Raw genomic sequence first — 19708 nt, forward strand, 5'->3', positions numbered from 1 at the left:
AAGCAGCACAGTGATCGTCAATTACATCAGGCCTCTCTGACTGCTAAATAAGAATATAGAAAAACAGCTTATTGCAGAATGTGATGTGATTCTCTTTAACCAAAGCACAGCAGTGAAACCAATAAATGATGCAGGTGTTTTGTCATCTGATATGAAAGACTGATGACGGTACAGATAAGTAATTAGAGATTAAACAGAATTAGAATTGCCTGTTACAACAAAGGGATGATTGGGAAATTCAGATGTGCAGTGAAAGAAAAATATATTGGAACCAGTTCTACCTGTTTTACTAGAGAATGCTTGCAGCATCCTGTGTTTCTGTCTTCCCCTTCAAACCTCAATGGCAATTTTTTCGTACTTATTAGAATCCATTAATGTATCTTAAAAACAAATTTGAGATGGCTCAGCTGCTGGCTGTAAGTTTCTGGAATGTTCTTCCATGTGGCAAGGAAATGAAGATCACCTTCCATCTAACAGTTATATCAAAAATGCGTAAGGAGTACATGCAGCTGAAGACCCTGTACTCTTCTGCAGTGCTACCTTTCTGCCTGCAGGATCTTCCTCTGCACTGCCCACCTCCTTTGCTTCTGTGGAAGTTAAGCTCAGCTTGCAGCTATCTACTTATTTAACTACCTTTAAAAGGAGCATGGAGCCTGAGTAAAGATGAAGCAGTCTGTGGCCTCTCTGAGACATCTGGTTCCAGGCTGAATAGTGACCATGGTGCCTGCCTGCGTCAAACTTGCATCTTTGCACTTGGTCCTGGGCGTTTGTTATGCACTTCAGCAGCTTGCTTGTAGGAAACTAAACCTGTGTGGACACACTGAGATTCTGTTGATGTATTCTGTACAAGTTACAGCACTAATAAATAAAGCCTTTATCTGTGATTGAAATCCCATGCAAATACAGCTCAGCTGTGCAGCTCAGGCTCCTGGCTGCCTGCCACAGTTGTCTTGTAGTGCTTGTGGATCTTGTGTGCATGCTGCTGTGCAGTTACAAAAAAAAACTTTATCACTCCTGTTGTTTCAGGTAGCTCATGTGGAGGGAGCAAGCAGTGAATACATACCTGAATTGGGAGCTAAATTCAAGGTGTGCTTGATGGATCTACACATGTGGCACTATGGAATTGGATGGTAAGGATGGTTGTGTTTCTCCATGAGTAAGCATTCATTTCAGTTACTGTTTCTGCAGACTTCCTTGAGGAATAAATAGGGTGTGCAAACCTTAAGGCAATTAATTTTCTAGCAGGAGCCGTTTTCATTTGTGTAGCTGTCATCAGCGGAAGAATAACATCAGTTTTTTTGTTAAAGCAATCACTTCTGTTGCATTGGGGAGGGAGAAGGTTTTGGAACTGATACCACTTTACACAGTGTGCCTCCCCACTTTGAAGAAAAAGTTGCATGTGTTAGATTATTTTTTGTAAGACAATGACGGTTGTGGAGTCTTTGCTCATGATACAGCACACCATTTCTCCTTTGAAGGCTTTAGCTATAAATGGCAGTTTATTAACTGCAGAGAAGCAGTGTTCTTTGATAATTTTGTGTTCCTCACAAACAGTGTGAATTTAAATAAAGCTTTACCTAGCCGTACAAAGGTGAATGTAAAAATGTATTACCAAAGGAAACTGGGAGTGCTCACTGGGCTGGCAGGAGTAGCTGTTAGAGTAAATCTGCTTTGAGTAGAGAAAATAAGCACTGAATTCTCAAGCCTAATTTTCAGAAGACTGCATGTATCTGAAATCAATATTCGTATTTGTAGTGCACAAACAAATTGCAATTTCCACAGTTAGAACTAAACTGGTGATTGCCTGATCATTGGATACAGTTTGGTTTACAGTTTACTTAAAGTGCAGTTTAGACCATGGAGTTTTCAATAGTGAAATTTCCCGTGCTCCTCTTTCCAACTTCTCTCAAATTGCTGGGCCATATTTCCCACTCCAACTTTCCTTTCCTTGGATTAAAACATCCAAATTTAAGTTTGCCGTGTCATCGGTGAATTCCCTAGACCAAAGACACAAGAATGGGAATCTCCATGCTCAGAGCACTCAGCACAGCCCCTCCTGAGCAGGCATGTTGCCAGCATGCACTAACAGTTTCATGGATCACTGTACCAGGTTATGTCTTGATACAAAGACAGATGTCACTAACACTACAAAAAATTTTGCTGAGAAGGTGATCTGAAAGGCAGTCTAAAATCCAGGTTTGTCATCTCCATTTTTGTGACAGTGAAATTTTACTGGTTCAGTTAAAAACCTTGCTAGAAGTGTTCTTAATGTCAAAGGTATCAATATTGTCTTTTTCCAGTGCTAAAGTCCTGTATTGCAGAATAGCCAGAAATGACTCATTAAATAAAGAGGAACATAAGCATAGGATTCTCTTTGAACCTGGGGAAAAGACAAATCTGTTTTCCTGCTGTTGCAGAGATTATGCTGTATGAGTTATGCCCTCATTTTTAACACTTAGAATGTCTTGATTCCAGCTGGAAAAGGCTACGCCAAACTATATTGTTTAATAAGGGATTACTGTCTTTGTTTGTTTGTTTGTTATTGGTCAGCTGGCTTCCATCTTTGAGTTGGAGCTTGATCTTCACCTTATCGCTGTGTTCTTTAAACCTTGATTGCAAGCTTGTATTGCAGAAGGTGGTTCAAGTAAACCCAACTAATTTATGGTTTATTTGTAACAGTGGAAATTGCAAATTTAATTTTAAAGGGTAAGGGCAGGAAAGCACTGTACACTAAAGCAAGTTTGAAGTATGTTGAGGGTTCCCTGCCAAGCCGCATGTCTCTTTATAGACATTAGAAACAGACTAGACCTGCAAAATAGTGCAAGTGAATGTCCAGTTAAAGGAATGCTGCCTTTCTGATTGTTGTCAGACTATGACACTGTCCTTGGGATCCTGTTAAACCTAGCTGTAATTGAAGCAAAGACAGGGTGGGGAGGGTGGTATTTGATGACTGCTTTCTGTACAGATAACTTTTGTGAGGAAAAAAAACAACCCTGACCTGTCCACCAGCTTTCATGTCACCATTTCGTGAATTCCTCTCATTTTCTGTTAGCATATGTCCAAAACTTCAAGGCTGGTCTGTAGCTGTGAACAGCAGAATAGCATGCCCTGGCTTTCTCTGAGTTTGTATCTGCCCTTGCCTACCAAACCTTTCTCATTTTAATTGCTCTCTTACCTGCTCAAGTGCCTTATTTTTCTTTCATCCAAAAGCCTGCACTTTTGCATTCCAGGTCTTCTGGGGAAAAAGGACTGAATCTGACTCTTTTCATCATTGGCCAAACTGGAGAATTTTAAAGCTACTTCCAGTTTGGCCAATTTCAAAACAAACTTGTGAGTGGGTTGAGAAAGGATGCACAATGCTGCAGCATAAACCTTGCTGTTAACCAGAGTAACCTGTGTAACTTGTCTGAGTTCAAATGTTGGTTATCAGCAGGTTTTGACTTTAGCTTCTGGGAATTTTTGCAGTATCATTGAGGCTGTAAAACTCAACCTTAAAATACAAAAAATACCGAAACAGAATATATAAATGGGTTCTTTGTATATCCATTGTTCTCCTTCGATTTGCAATTATCTGCTGTTACTGCTATAGTTTTATTACTGCTGTGTGGCTAAGTCTGAGGTAAACTTTTACTCCAGAGTTCTTTTGTCATGCTAGACAATTATCTAATTAAGCAATCTTTAGTTATCTTTAATGAGTTGTTCAAACCTCAAACATTATGGCCTGGTATTTAAAAGTAGTAAGTATTGATTTTAGTCATAGGTAATCATGCTTTGAATTTATGTAATACTCTAAAGGTAGTGGGGGGGATAGATAGGTGTAAATCGTCTTTTTTACTTGCACCTCTAGTTTTAAAGTGTGGTGTCCTTGATAGGTGGTGAATATTCAGAATTAATTTTATTTGGGAAGAGGTTTGGCATGGCTTTCATTGCTCCCTTTTCATCATATAGAATTGTTTACCTCAAATTAGTAGAGCCATATTATTACAGCTCCAACATCTTATAGTTGCATTGGTATGTTTAAGGCTACTGGTTTGGACTGTTGCTGTGTGCACTGGCAATTTATTGTGTGCTGAATGATTTCAACCTAAGTATGTTTCTGCAAAATAGACACATTAAACAATATGTAATTACTCTGTCATTCATTCCCCTTCAGGGACTGTACTTAAGTGTCATGAGATTATTTATTTATTTAGTGGTCTCCAGAATCATACCTATTTTGTTCAGTTATCAGAGTAAATGCTGAAGGCTACTATAAAATAATTCGCTCTTTTCTATACTTTTACTACGTTTCTACAAAAGGTGCTGCTTTGAAGTGTTCTAGTTGTGTATTATTTGCCATTTTGTTTGGATCATTAGGAAAATAATGCCATAACACATGCAAAAGCAATAGATGTGGCATGCAGAGTGTACCTTAGGAGATTTTCTGAGGAGTTTGAAGGAACTGAGGAAGAACTGATGAGGAACAAAGGATAGGCTTTTGCTTGAAAGTGAAAAGTGGTTTCCTTGAGCTGGGTTTTCTGCTGGGGTCTGCACTGTCTGATGTCTCCTCTGCACTGTAAAAACCAGGAGTCACTTGTTTGCATTTATGGGATTATTCTGGGGTTTTGATTTAATTTCTGTATCTTTTGTCTGGACAAAAGGCCATGTTTTAAAGCATACCTGGAAAAAAAGTTACATTTAGCTTGCAGTCAAATGTTCTGCTCACACCTTCTTGCTTTTTTATGTATTTGACCTTGTAATCTTGTGATCTCAATATTTTTCTAAAAGCCTAAATCAACACCAATATCTGCTATGAAAAGTATGCTTTCTTACATTGACCTTTCTAAATGGTATACAAACAGGAAAATTGTTTCTTGGCTTTCCATTTCTCTAGATTCAGTTGAGTCTGTTTTGGGGAGAGTTGAGGGTAGAATTTCTTGGTTCTGTCCCTGCACTGTTCCAGGTATGGTATTAATGTATACTTTGTTATGTCTCAGCAAGCTTCTCATAGGACTTTTCCAGCCTCATTAATTCTGTTATTCTGTGAATTTGTTGGGGTAGCAAAATAAGTGGAAACTGGCTACAATAAAAGACTCTGAAAGCCTGGAGCTCAAGGAGCTGTTGGTTTTGTTTTGTTGGAGTTTTGGTTTTACTTGTTCGATTATTTTTGTGTGTGCGTGTGGTTTTTTTTTTTTTTGTTAATTGTTGCTGTTTTGAGAGATGATGTCCTGTTCTAGCAAAGGCCAATCTTGAAGATACTCTCTTTCCCTAAAAGATTAATTTATAGCTTATCTGTTTGGATGAAGATATTACTTTAAATAAATAGTGGAATAGTTACATAAAACTAGTAGAAAAGGTTGGTAAAAGATCTTGAAATGTAGGCTCCTGTCTTGCTACTTTTTATCTGTATGTATTATTTATATTTTATTCTGCACTGTTTGACAATAGGAAAAAGAGAAATATAACACCTATTTTCAAGAAGGGAAAAATGGATGACCCAGGGAATTACAGACCAGTCAGTCTCACCTCTGTTCCTGCAAAATCTGGGAGCAGATTCTCCTGGAAGACATGCTAAGGCACATGAAAAACATCCAGGTGCTTGGTGACAGCCAGCATGGCTTCACTAAGGGGAAATCCTGCCTGACCAATTTGGTGGCCTTCTATGACGGGGCTACGGAACTGATGGACAGGGCAGAGCAGTTGATGTCATCTACCTGGACTTGTGCAAAGCTTTCGACACTGTCCCACATGACATCCTTGTCTCCCAGTTGGAGAGACATCAATTTGATAGGTGGACCACTTGTTGGATAAAGAACTGGATGGATGGGTGCATGCAAAGAGTTGTGCTCTATAGCTCAATGTCTAGCTGCAGACCAGTAGCGAGTGGTGTTCCTCAGGGATCGGTGTTGGGACCGGCCTTGTTCAGCGTCTTTGTCAGTGACATGGACAGTGGGATTGAGTGCGCTCTCAGCAAGTTTGCTGATGACACCAAGCTGTGTGGTTTGGTTGATATGCTGGAGGGAAGGAATGCCGTCCAGAGGGACCTTGACACGCTTGTGAGGTGTGCTGATGCCAGCCTTATGAAATTTAACCAAGCCAAATGCAAGGTCCTACACCTGGGTTGGAGCAATCCCAGGCACAGCTACAGGATGGGCAGAGAAGAGATTCAGAGCAGCCCTGAGGAGAAGGACTTGGGGGTGTTGGGTGACAAGAAGCTTCCCATGACCTGCAATGTGCAGATGCAGCCCAGAAACAACCCGTGTCCTGGGCGGCATCCAGAATGTGAGCAGCAGGTGGAGGGAGGAGGTTCTCCCCCTCTGCACCGCTCTGTGAGACACCCCACCACTGCAATCCTGCATCCAGCTCTGGAGCTGCTCCACAGGAGGGCTGTGGAGCTGTTGGAGCGGGTCCAGAGGAGGCCATGGGATGCTGCTCGGGCTGCAGCAGCTCTGCTATAGAGACAGGCTGAGAGAGCTGGGCTCTTCAGCCTGGAGAAGAGAAGGCTCTGGGGAGACCTTAGAGCAGCTCCCAGTGCCTGAAGGGGTTACAGGAAACATGGAGAGGGGCTTTTGACAAGGGCCTGTAGGAACCGGAAAAAGGAAATGGCTTTAAACCTGGCAGAGGGGAGACTGAGATTAGACATTAGGGAAAAAATCCCTTTCTGTGAGGAAGCAACCTGGCACACGTTGCCCAGAGAAGCTGTGGCTGCACCATTGCCACGGTTTAAGCCCAGCTGTAACTCAGAACCTTGCAGCCACTTGCTTACTCACCCCCTTCATCCTCCACACTTCCCTTGGGCAGAATGGGGAGGAGAATCAAAAGGATGTAATTCCCACAGGTTGAGATAAGAAAAGTCCAGTAACTAAGGTATAACACAAAACCACTGCTGCTACCACCAGTAATAATAATGATAAGGGAAACAACAAGGGGAGAGAATACAAAACTAAAAGGGGAAGAGAAAAAACAACAATAAACAGAAGTGCTGCATAATACAATTGGTCACTATCTGCCCACCCATACTCACCCTGACCACAGCAGCGATCTGGGCCTTGTGGGTAACTCCCCCCAGTTTCTATACTGGGCACGACGTCTTGTGGTATGGAATACCTCTTTGGGTAGGTCACATCGGGGGTCCTGTCTTTGCTTTTTCCTGGCTTCTTGGTGCCCCTTGTCACTGGAAGAGCATGAGAGACTGAAAAGTCCTTGATCAGGGTAAGTGCTACTGAGCAACAACTAAAACACGGGTGTGTTATCAGCATTGTTCTCAGGCTAAAGTTGAAACATAGCACTGCACCAGCTACTGAGAGTGAGAAAAAGAACTTTTACAGCTGAACCCAGGACCCACATCCCTGGCAGTGTTCAAGACCAGGTTGGATGGGGCTTGGAGGGGCACAAGTGGAATGCGCCCCTCACCATGGCAGAAGGGTGGAACTAGGTTAGATTTAAGATACCTTCCAACCCAGCCATTCTGTGATTCTCTGCAGGTGCCCAATCAAATTCATGGTCAAAGCATGGTAAAAAAGTAGTCTCAGTGAATGCTGTTGCTGACTCTATTAACAAAGGTGAGTGGGTGAAGTGTACTGTTGTGCTAGGGATGAGCACAGATGACTTTTAGATCTTTATGACCTGTTCTGAGCACATCACCTGTCAGCATCTGAGCTGGGCCTGGGCTTGAGTTCTCTACAGGGTTCCTGCACTGTCCACCCACGGGTGCACAGTGCTGGCAGCAGCCACGTGTGATTTTGTCCGTCTTCATACAAGCAATGCCTCACACAGTGAGGGCAGTATTGCAGAGACTCTTAGAGTCATTGAGTAGTTTGGGTTGGAAGGGTTTGCTCACTTTTATTGCCCTGCAACACTTAGCCAGGACATCTAGGTGACTGTTTGGCAAGGAACAGCTGCTGGTACGGCTGTTTACTTTCATTGAACTATGCCTGAAATATGTTCCATGTTTCACACAGCAGTATGGTCCATATTTTATACAACTGCCTAAAAGGAGGATGGAGCCAGGAGGTGGCTGGGTCTCTGCTTCCAGGGAACAAGTGACAGGACAAGAAGAAAATGGCCTCAAGCTGTGCCGGGGGACATTTAGACTGGATATTAGGAGCAATTTCTTCCCTGGAAAGGGTGGTCAGGCATTGGAGCAGGCTGCCCAGGGCAGTGGTGGGATCACTGTCCCTGGCAGTGTTCACAAACTGTGTAGAGAAGGCCCTTAGTGACATGTGTCAGTGGTGGACTTGGCAGTGCTGGGGTAAAGGTTGGACTTGATGATCTTAAGGGTCTTTTCAACCCAATTGATTCAATGGTTTTAAGACCTATCAGCTACATACAAGATACATGTTTTGCATGTGGCTTTACATTGTTATAACACCAAAACTGAATTTAGCTGACAGGAGATCTAATTTTAGCCAGTCCTGTACAACTTTTGTAAAACAGTGAAGCTTCTTTAAACTTGATTGTTTTTTCATTGTTGGTGCTATGAATTTGTGTGTCTATAGCGATATAAATGCCAAATCATAGGGATATGTGAAATTAAGCCAGTCTTGAACATTGTTGAACAGGAGTGCAAAGTACAACTGTGAGTGTTCTGGATTTGTTCCACCTGCTTTGCTGCAGTTGTGTACTCCCAAATGTGTGCATTTGTATGTCAGACAGCAAGATCTTCTTTCTTAACATGTATCAATTTGAATTCTATTAGACAGTTAATCAGTTTATATTTGTCTAATAGATGTCAGATCTTTAAAAGACAGTGTATCTTTAATTTTGGCACATGTAAGGGACCTCTTCTGGTAGCATGGAAGATTTACTTCAGTAGTAACCTCTCCTATCTCTTGTGTTCAGTGGTATCTGGTTTCTGTTCATTTCTGTCAAGGATAGGTCTGCTTTTCAACTAACATGCTGAGTGTATTGCTGACAATAATGAATTAGCTTTATTTAAAGTAACCTAAAATTAAAGGAGCTTGTAGTCCTTTGAAATTACTGAACAGACCCTGGAAGAGAAAAAAATGTGTGTGACCTGTGGCTGTTGGCAGAAGTTCTACCTACTTTTTTGTTTAATTGCCAGCCAAGATTTTCAGAATGAATAAAGCCACGTTACTGACAAACAGGAGTAACTGGTGTGTCAGTAAGTTGTTGTGGTTTTTGGTTTGTGTTTTGTTTATTTTGTGTGTGTGTGGGAGGGTGTGATAACTGTTTAAATAATTTGATTTATTATGGCTGAGGGAGAAGGTACTATATATTGTTACACATATCACCCCTGTTACTCATACATACTTGTCTTGAAAAATAAAGAAATTTAAAATAAATGTAAATGAAAGCTGTCTGTCCTCGTAAGTCCTTGTAAGTCAAACACTGCTGTTGCATGAGCCAACATAGACAGCAGAGTACTGAAAAGTCTTCAACGGTTTTTCTTGCCCCTGCAGTGGATAGAAAAGGAAGTTAAACATCATCTGAACTACCTACAGCATACAATCCAAAACATGGATTACAACAGTGTAAAGTATAGCCATGACAAATCTCCACCCCAGTCCCTTTGGCCCAGTTTATAGGGTTTAATATTGCAGTGAACTCCTACCCTTGCCATGCTCCCACAGTGCTCTCCGATTGGATGTGATCCGTCAAGAAGCAGTCTAATGTGGTTCTCTTCATGTGGTACAGTCCTTCAGGAACAGGCTGTTCCAGTGCGAGTCCTCCGCAGGGCCCCATGTCCTGGCAGACAGCCTGCTCCTACATGGCTGTCACAAATGGATGATTTAGTTCCTTGAAGAAGTACTAGAAAAGGTGTTAGCAAAAGGGCTTTTGATATGGTTGATGTAAAAGTGTGAGTTAAAGCTCAATGGCAGCCTAACACTCCATTACTCTATTGCACAATCATTTAAAAGTGATTCAAAGTTACCAAGGCACAAATCAGAGTTTCCCATACTACAAGTTTATGTACAATATTAGTTGCTTACCAAAGATCATTGGTAACCTTGGTAGCTGCATTCCCAGCTCAAGGGGAGGTAGCCACATGCAGCTACGCTGCTTAGCAGGGAGAACTCAGAGAAGGTTCACTTAGGCTCTCATATTTGTGGAATAAGGTGATTGGCTAATAGTCAAATTACATCGGATGGGAAGGTATGCATGAGACTCCTTGTACCCACAACTTTCTTTGTTCCTTGATAAATGAGTCTTGGAAAAGCCACTCAGTATTTGTGTGTTAATTGCAATGGTCCATGTTCTAAGGTCATATGCACCAATGCTCACTGTGTCACTCTGCTCCTTTGTGGGTCCTCAGAGAGCAGATTGCAACTTGAGGAGTTGCTGGCCTGGCTACAGTTGTGACTTTACCCCCTTTGGAGCTTGATCAAAACCGCTGCTAATTTAATTAAGGGGTCAAGTGCATCCACCATAGTGGTACCCCTCCACGTGCCACAGCTCCTAATGGGCGCCTGCTCTGGTGAGGGTGTTCCAAAGGGCTGCAGCTTCTTTATAGCAATTCCATTTTATCCTGTGAACTGCTCTCATTTTCCCATATGTAGGGGTGACTTCTAGAAAAGAACTCTAGCTTTTTCTTGATTATTTGTATATGTTCTATATACTCTGAATATCATACTTTATAGAAACCCCTTATGTCAGTGTAGTCTCAGGCAGTTGTGTTGTATATATCTTTCTAAAACTTCCACTTAACATTAAGACTTGCTCTGCTGAAATACTGTTGTATTATGCTCAGTTACCTTAGTGTTATTGTATTTTGTGATACTGAAAAATCTGGATCTCTTTCTATAGATGCCATATTTCTAGCATTTTTCTGATATTTACAGAGTTACTACTTTTACTTTCATGGATGCTAGTTTTGAAAAAAATACAATATTCAGCTAGAAAAAAGTTTGATGTAAAAGGAACTGTAATAGTTGAGAATTCATTTATCTGCTTTTAGTACATGTTTTATATTGCTCAGTTGTTAACTAATGCTAAATGAAATTAGATTCAATGATTTGGTTCTTGTCTTCCACTCATTATCTTTTCTTTAATTAAGAAGTATTGTTATCTAAACCGTTTTGGAACAAGGAAGGCTACAACATTAGTGTTGTAATGAACTCTAACAAACTTTCATTGAATTATTTTCATTAAATGAAGTTGCTTGTAATTTTCATGAAGCTCTAATGCTATAAATCTCAGTTTAACTACATCACTTTGGCTGGATCTGTGGAGAATATTCCAGATTTTAACCTGGAATGGCTGTTAAGAGTATCCTACTACATACAGTTCAACAGAAAGTGTTCTGTATTTGGAAAGGATGGAATGACAACAGCTCTCTCCCTTACATTTCTCTCATAAAATACTCTGCTAGAAGATTGGTTGCTTGTAAGAAAACTATAGCATAACTGCTATAGCATATAGCATAACTGTTTCACTGCTAATAAGCATTCTTTTTTTTCCTAGCACCCATACATTTTGCTATTTAACAAGGTTAACTTATTTTCAAAGTACATTCCCAGTGACAGTAATTCTGCTTTCTTTTTCTTTTATTATTTTTTTCCTGTACTGAAGTAGTTCCCTTTATCCCATCCATCTAATGGTGTTCCTCTGTTAAAGAAAATTTTTTTAGGTGGGGTGGTAGGGTGGCCTTGGGTAGTGTTTGGATTGGCAGCATCCTATGCAGGTGTTAAGGAAATAGGAACTGTGATTTATTATTGCAGCATACTTACAAGCAGGTTGTATTGAACCAGGAACCACCATTTGCTGAACACTCTGCATAAACATGCATTGCAGTCCCATGGCCAAGTGTAGCTAAAAGTTTGCTAGCATTAGAAGTACTTCTACCGCTGTCCTCATTCCCAGCTACGTAATCCTGTTTCTTTCTGTTTTCCAGTGCTTATGTTCATCCATCTTTGGAAACCAGTTCAACTCACTAATCTGACAGAAAGCTAGGTTTCCTCTCCCTACAGTGGCCAGGGGCAGAAAAAGAGGAGGGAAAGGAGCATCCTATTTGATAACACTGAGCAACTCTCATGGCTCCATGCTCTCCATCAGTGACGCATCACTAATGTGCTCCATCACCTGTTTTCTGTGCTCTGTGAGTTCAGCTGCTCACTTAACTGTTCCCTAAATAACGTATTTTGCTTAGAGTGAACCAGTTTGTCGTGGTTTAAACCAAGTCCCCCAACTCCCGGAGAGTTAGGAAGGAAAATCCAAAGAATGTAGCCCCCACGGATTGAGATAAGAACGGTTTAATTGCTAAGGCATAACACAAAACCCCTACTGCCATTTACTACTACAAATAATAATGATACAGCAAACAGCAAGTGAAAAGAATACAACACCCCACTAGCCACCGACCCATAACTCAACTCCACCGTGCCTGGCCGAGCACCATGTGCTCCCTCCTCCATTTTTCCTCCAGAGCTCTCTCTCCAGCCTCTCTCTTTCCCAGTATTCATCCTGGGCATCACGTGCTATGGTATGGAATACCTCATTGCCTAGCCTGGGTCAGGTGTCCTGTCTCTCCTTCCTCCCGGACTCCCTCCTCCACCTGGCTGGAAAAAACCTTGAACAAAAAACACCCTCAAAACATGCTCAAACCATGACATTATCCACCCCTTATTCCATACCATTCACGTCATGCCCAGATCCTACTTTTCGAATACACCATCACTCTTAAGTCCACCCCTCGATCATGAGACATCTCTATGTTGCATCTCTGTACTGATAGCCTGAAGTATCTGGGCCCCACCAGGCTCAAAATCATTCACCGTCCCCTTCAGCAGTTCTACAGCTTGCTGCTGGGGACTCCATACAGCTGCCTTCCACCTCCAATGCTTCCAAAGCACTGGAGGGGGCCCAATGGATCAGATACCTGGCCATACTGTCCCACATGCCTGCCACTCATGACTGTCCAGCCTTGGGGACAGTCTCCTGGTGCTCCTATATCCTTGTCTAACCCTAGACAAGACCCAAACCTGACTCTGCTTAACTTTTGGGATCAGACAAAATGATTGTGGATAGAACACACTCTGTGTGTATGCCACCATGCTGATCCCTATCACAATCAGCAGGCAGGTCCCAAGGGCACCCAAAAGCCATTCATAACCGTCAGAACTCTCAGGTGCTGCTGCTGCACTTGTCACTGGGGCTGATGTAGCTGCCCTGCTTGCCAGTTCTCCCACCACCAGCTTCTCTTCTCCTGAGTCCGGATCTTCCTTCTCTGCCTTGCTGGGAAGTGCTGCGTGGGTCTCCTGTATCCTGCTGGGGCTCGGCGGGTGACTTCCAGGGAATATTCTCGGACGCTGCGGGGTTCGGAATGGCGGCAGGACTCGGTTCCTCCACTGCCTTGCTGGGAAGTGCTGCGTAGTCCTCCTGCATACTGCTGGGGCTTGGCAGGCGACTTCCGGGGGACACTCTCGGCCTTTGGAGGGTTGGGAACGGCCGCGGGACTCACCCCCCTCGCTGCCTGATCCTGCAGCTCAGCTACCACCCCCGCTCCGCTCCTCCCCCGCCTGTTCCCGCTGGTCTGCCACAGCCGTTTGGCTCCCTGTGCCGCTCTCCCTGGCAGCCTCAGCTGCCGGCAGCTCCCGGGGCCGCTCCTTCCTGGCTTCACGCAGCTCCACGCAGATGACGACGAGGATAAGGACAAGGACGGCGAAGAGCAGCGGGACGGCCTGGTACAAGTCGAAGTCCACGGCCAAGGTCCATCCCCCCCTGCTGCCGGAGCCCCACCATATTACAAGCCTCCGACACAAAGTACAGTGAAACAAAAGCTTTAGCCCAAGCCCATGATCGACAAACACAAACACATCCAATCCATACACAAAGTACCCGGCAAAAATCCCAAAACAGCGAGATCCAGAGAAAAAACCTCTAAGAGCCAATAAATCAGCATTGTGACAAGAGACCATAAATCCGCTCAGATCTGTTCTTATCTCAAACCCTTGGGCCCCACGTTGGGTGCCATTAATGTCGTGGTTTAAACCAAGTCCCCCAACTCCCGGAGAGTTAGGAAGGAAAAATCCAAAGAATGTAGCCCCCACGGATTGAGATAAGAACGGTTTAATTGCTAAGGCATAACACAAAACCCCTACTGCCATTTACTACTACAAATATAATGATACAGCAAACAACAAGTGAAAAGAATACAACACTCCACTAGCCACCGACCCATAACTCACTCCACCCTGCCTGGCCGAGCACCATGTACTCCCTCCTCCATTTTCCTCCAGAGCTCTCTCTCCAGCCTCTCTCTTTCCCAGTATCCATCCTGGGCATCACGTGCTATGGTATGGAATACCTCATTGCCTAGCCTGGGTCAGGTGTCCTGTCTCTCCTTCCTCCCGGACTCCCCTCCTCCACCTGGCTGGAAAAAACCTTGAACAAAAACACCCTCAAAACATGCTCAAACCATGACACAGTTTAAAACAGAATAATAGCCATGAATGCTAGAGTTCCAGTTTGGGCTCTTCAGTAACTGTGCCTTACTTCAGGGTGCATCTCCGTGCTCCAGCCTGGGGTTGTCCCTGGGCTTGCAGGTGGCTACCTTCTCCACCGTGGACCTCCATGGGCTGTAGGGACACAGCCTGCCTCACCATGGGCTGCACCACAGGGGTGCATGGGAATCTCTGCCTCAGTGCCTGGGAGAACCAGCTCATAGACCTTGGTGTCTGCAGGATGGTTTGTCTAATTCTGACTCCAGGCTCTCAGCTGCTAATGCAGTGTTTTTTACCCACTGTAAACAGGTACTTACAAAAGCACCACCAGCATTGCAAGATGGGATCAGCTTTGGCAGCAGTGGGTCCATCTTCAAGCTGGCTGGAATTGGCTCTGTCAGATATGGGAGCAGCTTATGGTGTTTTCTCACAGAAGCCACCTCCACAGCCCCTTTGCTACCAAAGCCTATCTACATAAACACAATACAACATATTAACGATGTTCTACACATTTTAACTGAAAAAAATGGTGCTTTACTCTTGTTTGAATGTATACTTTGTATACAGTGAATTTAGGGAACATGATCAAAAGCCCTCCTTAGTGAAGGAACATGCAATGAATTTAATTCATAATTCATATGTAATGTGTAATATTTTAAGTGATTTTTTTTTTGTCCTTGGAAAGCTGATCTTAACTCTATAAAACATTCTCCCTTCAGTATTTTCTATTTTTGCATAACAAAGGGAAAACAAAGGGCACTTCAGTGAAACTTGAGCCTTATTACACTGTGTGATAGTCATCTGGGTATTAAAATGAAAGGGGAGGTTTTCTCATGTATTTTCCCTTTTAAGCAAGTAATTAGTACCATCCAACTTGTTCATATTTTTCAGAATATTAAATTAGCAGTTATGATATTCATTTCTTTAAGTGAAAAATATTGATCTTCCTTGATGACAGAATTTTACCTGTTTTGATACCTGGTCAAAAGCAAAAGGATTGTGAGGTGATTCAATGTGAATAAAACGCTTTTTCAAGAGCTATTAAATGCAGAATGAGAGAACTAACAGAATCTCTCTCTGGTCTTCAGACTTATGAAAAATTCCTATGATTCTTACAAGAAAAAAGGAAGTTTTTAATTTTACTTCTTTAATAAGGAGTGTTTCGAGAAGTTCCACGAGTTTATTTCACAATTATTAAAGACTGATGTGTAAGGATGAAAAACCAGGTTATAAAACTGAATTTCTGCTTCAAATCTTCTAAACATCTTAGTAATGCAAGCACATTTATATTAATTTGAGCAGGAAATGAATTTGTGTGGTGGTTTGCTGCATTTCTGTGCTATCAAAAGCAGTACAATTCATCGTTCTTAAACAAGCTTAAACCTAATAGTTTACAGCACAGTGATGGCAAAAATGAATAGAAATCTTGAGTCATGTGTCACACTTTGAAAATCTTAGCTTAGAATTCAGAAATTAATTTAAGTTTCCAGAATTTCCAAGAAAATTACTTTTATTTTGGTCTGAAATTCACCAGCATTTATATAGTATTAATTTCCTGCCTTTTCAGGTATTTTTTTTTTTTGCCTCACACATCAGTGTGCATTGTTTTGAGGAGTGCTATTTGTCATATTTGTTTGGGGAAAAGAGGGGAAAAGGCAACTGGGAAGATAGTTCTAGCACAGCTCTACTTTTTGGCAGATGAGCAAGTCTTAAACAAAGGTTGCTCATAAGATCACACTGTGAAGTAGCAGTTAAACTTTTTTGCATCTGTTTTCTTGCATATTTTTCTTCTGCTTTCACAAAGTTCTCACTGTTCAGTAAAATATCTATTCTAGAGGTTGATCTGACAAAGTCAGGTCTACTTAGGCTTTGAAGTTTGGTCCTTTGAGTCATAGAATAATAGAATAGTTAGGGTTGGAAAGGACCTTAAGATCATATAGTTCCAATCCCTCTGCCATGGCCAGGGACACCTCACACTAAACCCTGTCACCCAAGGCTCTGTCCAACAGGGCCTTGAACAGAGCCAGGGTGGAGCATTCACAACTACCCTGGCAAACCCATTCCAGTGCCTCACCACCCTAACAGTAAAGAATTTCTTCCTTATATCCAATCTAAACATACCCTATTTAAGTTTTAATCCATTACCCCCCTGTCCTGTCACTACAGTCCCTAATGAGCAGTCCCTGCCCAGCATCCTTATAAGCCCCTTCAGATACTGGAAGGCTGCTATGAGGTCTCCACGCAGCTTCTCTTCTACAGGCTGAACAGCCCCAACTTTTGTCTTCATACGGGAGTTGCTACAGTCCCCTGATCATCCTCGTGGCCCTCCTCTGGACTTGTTCCAAACAGTTCCATGTCCTTTTTATGTTGAGGACACCAGAACTGCACACAGTAACTCCAAGTGAGGTCCTCACAAAGAGCAGAGTAGAGAGGCAGGATCACGTCCTTCAACCTGCTGGTCAGGCTGCTATTGATGCAGCCCAGGATATGGCTGGCTTTCTTTCTGGGCTGTGAGTGCACACTGAAGCTTGCTCATGTTCATTTTTTTCTCATCACTAACATCCCAAAGTCCTTCTCCTCAGGGCTGCTCTGAATCTCTTCTCCTGCCCATCCTGTAGCTGTGCCTGGATTGCTCCAACCCAGTGTAGACCCTTGAAGTTTGGCTTGGTTAAATTTCATAAGGCTGGCATCAGCCCACCTCACAAGCGTATCAAGTCCCTCTGGATGGCATTCCTTTCCCTCCAGCGTATCAACTGACCACACAGCTTGGTGTCATCGGCAAACTTGCTGAGGGCACACTCAATCCCACTGTCCATGTCAGCGACAAAGATGTTGAACGAAGCTGTCCCCAACCCATCCCTGGAGGACACCCTTGTTACTGGTCTGCAAGCTGGCATTGAGGCCCATTGACCCACAACTCTTTGCTTGCGGCCATCCAGCCCGTTCTTCATCCACGAGTGGGTCCACCTACCAAATTTTTTTTTTCTCCAATTGAGTGACAAGATGTTGTGTGGGACAGTGTTCAACGCTTTGCCAAGTCCAGGTAGATTACATCAACTGCTCTGTCCTATCCATCATTTCTGTAGCCCCATCATAGAAGGCCACCAAATTGGTTAGGATTTTCCCCTTAGTGAAGCCATGCTGGCTGTCACCAAGCACCTTGTTATTTCTCATGTGCCCTAGCATGCCTTTCAGGAGACTGTGCTCCATATTTTGCCAGGCACACAGATGAGACTGACTCTGGTCTGTAATTCCCTGGGTCGTCCCATTGTCCCCTTCTTGAAAAATGGGGGTTACATTTCCTTTTTCCAATCATCAGGAACTTCAACCTGACTGCCATGATTTTTTCAAATATGATGGCCGGTAGCTTTGCAACTTCATTTCCAGCTCCCTTCAGACCCCGCGTATGGATTTCATCAGGTCCCACAGACTTGTGTACATTCAGGTTCTTAAGATGCTCTTGAACCAGATCCTCTCCTACAGTGGGCCTCAGGTTCATTCTCACAGTCCCTGCAATCTGCCTGAAGAGTTGGGTGGTGCAGTCAGAGCCTTTGCCAGTGAAGACCAAGGCAAAGAGTCATTAGAGCCACAGCCTTCTCCAAATCGAGGTAGCAAGCTCTCCTGATAGCTTTCTGGAGGGGGCCTATATGTCCCTAGTCTGTCTTTTATTCGCCTACATAACTATAGAATCTCTTCCTGTTATCTTTCACATCCCTAGCTAATTTAATTCTGAGTGGGCCTTAGCTTTCCTAACGTGGTCCCTAGCTTACCGGATAACATCCCTGTATTTATCCCTGCCACTGTCCTTGCTCCACATTTTTTCCTTCTAAGTTCCCTCAGCAGCTCCTTATCCGCCCAAGGAGGTCTCCTGGCACTCCTGCTGGCACTTCCTTTCTAGTCCAGGAAGCAACACTCCTGAGCCTGTAGCAGGTGATCCTTGAATATCAATCAACAGTCTTTTGGGCCCAGCTGCCCCTCTAGGGCTTTATCCCATGGAGCCTTGCTAAGCAGGTTTCCATGAGGAGGCCCTGAGTCTCTCTCTTGAAGTCCAGGGCAGTGGACCGTTGACTGCAACGCTCTTTTCCACTGTCCGAGGATCTCAAACTCGACCATGTCATGATCGCTGCACCAAGGCTGCCCTGGAGTGTCCACATTTCCAATGATCCCTTTCATGTTGGTGAGCCAAGGTCAACACAGCACCTCTCCTTGTCAGTTCCTCTATTCTTGCAGAAGGAAGTTGTCTTCCCACACAATCAAGGAACCTCCTGGATTGCTTGTGCTGGGCCTGTAACCGTCGGTCCAAAGATATCAGGGTTGGTTGAAGTCCCCCATGAGGGCAAGGGCCTGCGAGCTGAGGCTCTTCCTATCTGTCTGTAGAGTGTATTCATCCAGGTTCCTCTTGATCAAGCGCCTGTAACAGATCCCCACAGTAATGTATCCCCATTGCTGTTCTCCCCTTTATCCTGATCTACAAACTCTCTGTTGACTGCTCTCCTGTCCCCAGAGAGAGTTTCCATACCTCCATCTATCACTAACTAAATAGCAACTCCCCTCCTGTCCTGCTTGGCTTGTCTTTTCCTAAAGAGCCTATAACCCTCCCATTCCAGCACTCTTCCAATCTTGGGAGCCATCCCACCATGTTTCTGTGATGACAATGGTATCATATCCCAGTAGGAGTACCCACATCTCTAATTCCTCTTGTTTAGTTCCCCATGCTACGGGTTTTTTGTACAGATGCATCTGAGCTGAGGTCCCAGATGAAAGCCAGCTCATTGACTGGAGCAGTTCTGAATATCTTTGCATCACTCTTGATTGTTTGTTACAGGTGCTGGAAACTGACCTGGAAGTTCCGGGACGGAATGTTGCTCATTCCCCCCCCCCTCCCCCCCCCCCCCCCCCCCCCCCCCCCCCCCCCCCCATGTGGTTTAAAGCTTTCTTACCAGTCTGGCAGCTTCCTACCAAAACTACTCTTCCCCTTCTTTGTCAAGACCACTCCACCAGCCTCCAGTAGTCATGGCCTCCCAAATTGAGTCCCATATTGTAATACCCAAACCCCTAACTGTGGCACTATGTTCTACTATGGTTCTAACCATTTATTAACTTGGCCAATCCTCCTGGCCTTTTTAAGGTCCTCACCCTTTATCCTGGAGAACTGGTGAGAAGACAATCTGAGCTCCAGAGCTCCTAACCACCTCTCCCAGGGCTCTGTAGTCCTTCTTTATATTCTCCAGGCTACTACTGTCTATATCACTACCTCCCACATGCATCACTAGAAGTGGGTAATAGTCCGTGGGATTTACTAGTGCAGGCAGCCTCTCTGCGACATC

At 43.6% G+C, this 19708-nt stretch overlaps 1 protein-coding gene across 1 annotated transcript in view; it reads left to right on the plus strand.

Moving 5' to 3' along the window:
• The window catches only part of LOC117438520 (peptidyl-glycine alpha-amidating monooxygenase-like), a 125861-nt gene that overhangs the window by 39208 nt on the left and 66945 nt on the right, over window positions 1–19708 (plus strand). The window contains 1 exon segment of the mRNA XM_034074001.1: window positions 1027–1130. The gene's annotated coding sequence lies outside the window, so the exon portion shown is untranslated.

This window comes from Melopsittacus undulatus, unplaced genomic scaffold, assembly GCF_012275295.1.
Source record: "Melopsittacus undulatus isolate bMelUnd1 unplaced genomic scaffold, bMelUnd1.mat.Z mat_scaffold_42_arrow_ctg1, whole genome shotgun sequence".
In the NCBI taxonomy this organism is placed as follows: Eukaryota; Metazoa; Chordata; class Aves; order Psittaciformes; family Psittaculidae; genus Melopsittacus; species Melopsittacus undulatus.